The sequence below is a fragment of the Salvelinus sp. IW2-2015 genome, linkage group LG3 (assembly GCF_002910315.2).
Source record: "Salvelinus sp. IW2-2015 linkage group LG3, ASM291031v2, whole genome shotgun sequence".
Lineage (NCBI taxonomy): Eukaryota > Metazoa > Chordata > Actinopteri > Salmoniformes > Salmonidae > Salvelinus > Salvelinus sp. IW2-2015.
In genome coordinates this window covers 25,097,196-25,098,189 of record NC_036840.1, presented here as the reverse complement: position 1 = coordinate 25,098,189, position 994 = coordinate 25,097,196, and positions in this window count along the sequence as shown.

The window sequence follows — 994 nt, the reverse complement described above, 5'->3', positions numbered from 1 at the left end:
CAGACGACTTGCATTGGAGACGGGGCGGATTTGATTCAGATTCTCATAAAGTACCAGTCAAACGTTTGGACACACCTACTCATTCAAGGGTTTCTCTTTATTTTTACTATGTTCTACATTGTAGTATAATAGTGAAGACATCAAAACTATGAAATAACACATATGGAATCATGTGGTAACCAAAAAAGTGTTAAATGAGATTCTCCAAAGTAGCCACCCTTTGCTTTGATGACAGCTTTGCATACTCTTGGCATTCTGTCAACCAGGTTCACCTGGAATGCTTTTCCAACAGTCTTGAAGGAGTTCCCACATATGCTGAGCATTTGTTGGCTGTTTTTCCTTCACTCTGCGGTCCAACTCATCCCAAACCATCTCAATTGGGTTGAGGTCGGGTGATTGTGGAGGTGAGGTCATCTGATGCAGCAATCCATCACTCTCCTCCTTGGCGAAATAGCCCTTACACAGCCTGGAGGTGTGTTGGGTCATTGTCCTGTTGAAAAACAAATGACAGTCCAACTAAACCAGATGGGATGGCTTATCGCTGCAGAATGCTGTGCTAACCATGCTGGTTAAGTGTGCCTTGAATTGTAAATAAATCACTGACGGTGTCACYAGCAAAGCACCATCACACCTCCTCCTCCATACTTCACAGTGGGAACCACCCATGTAGAGATCATCCGTTCACCTACTCTGCGTCTCATAAAGACACAGCGGTTGGAACCAGAAGTCTCACATTTGGACTCATCTGACCAAAGGACAGATTTCCACCGGTCAAATGTCTATTGCTCGTGTTTCTTGGCCCAAGCAAGTCTCTTCTTCTCATTGGTGTCCTTTGTTATTGGTTTCTTTGCAGCAATTCAACAATGAAGGCCTGATTCACACAGTCTCCTCTGAACAGTTGATGTTGAGATGTGTCTGTTACTTGACCTCTGTGAAGCATTTATTTGGGCTACAATCTCTGAGTCTGGTAACTCTAATGAACTTATCCTCTGCA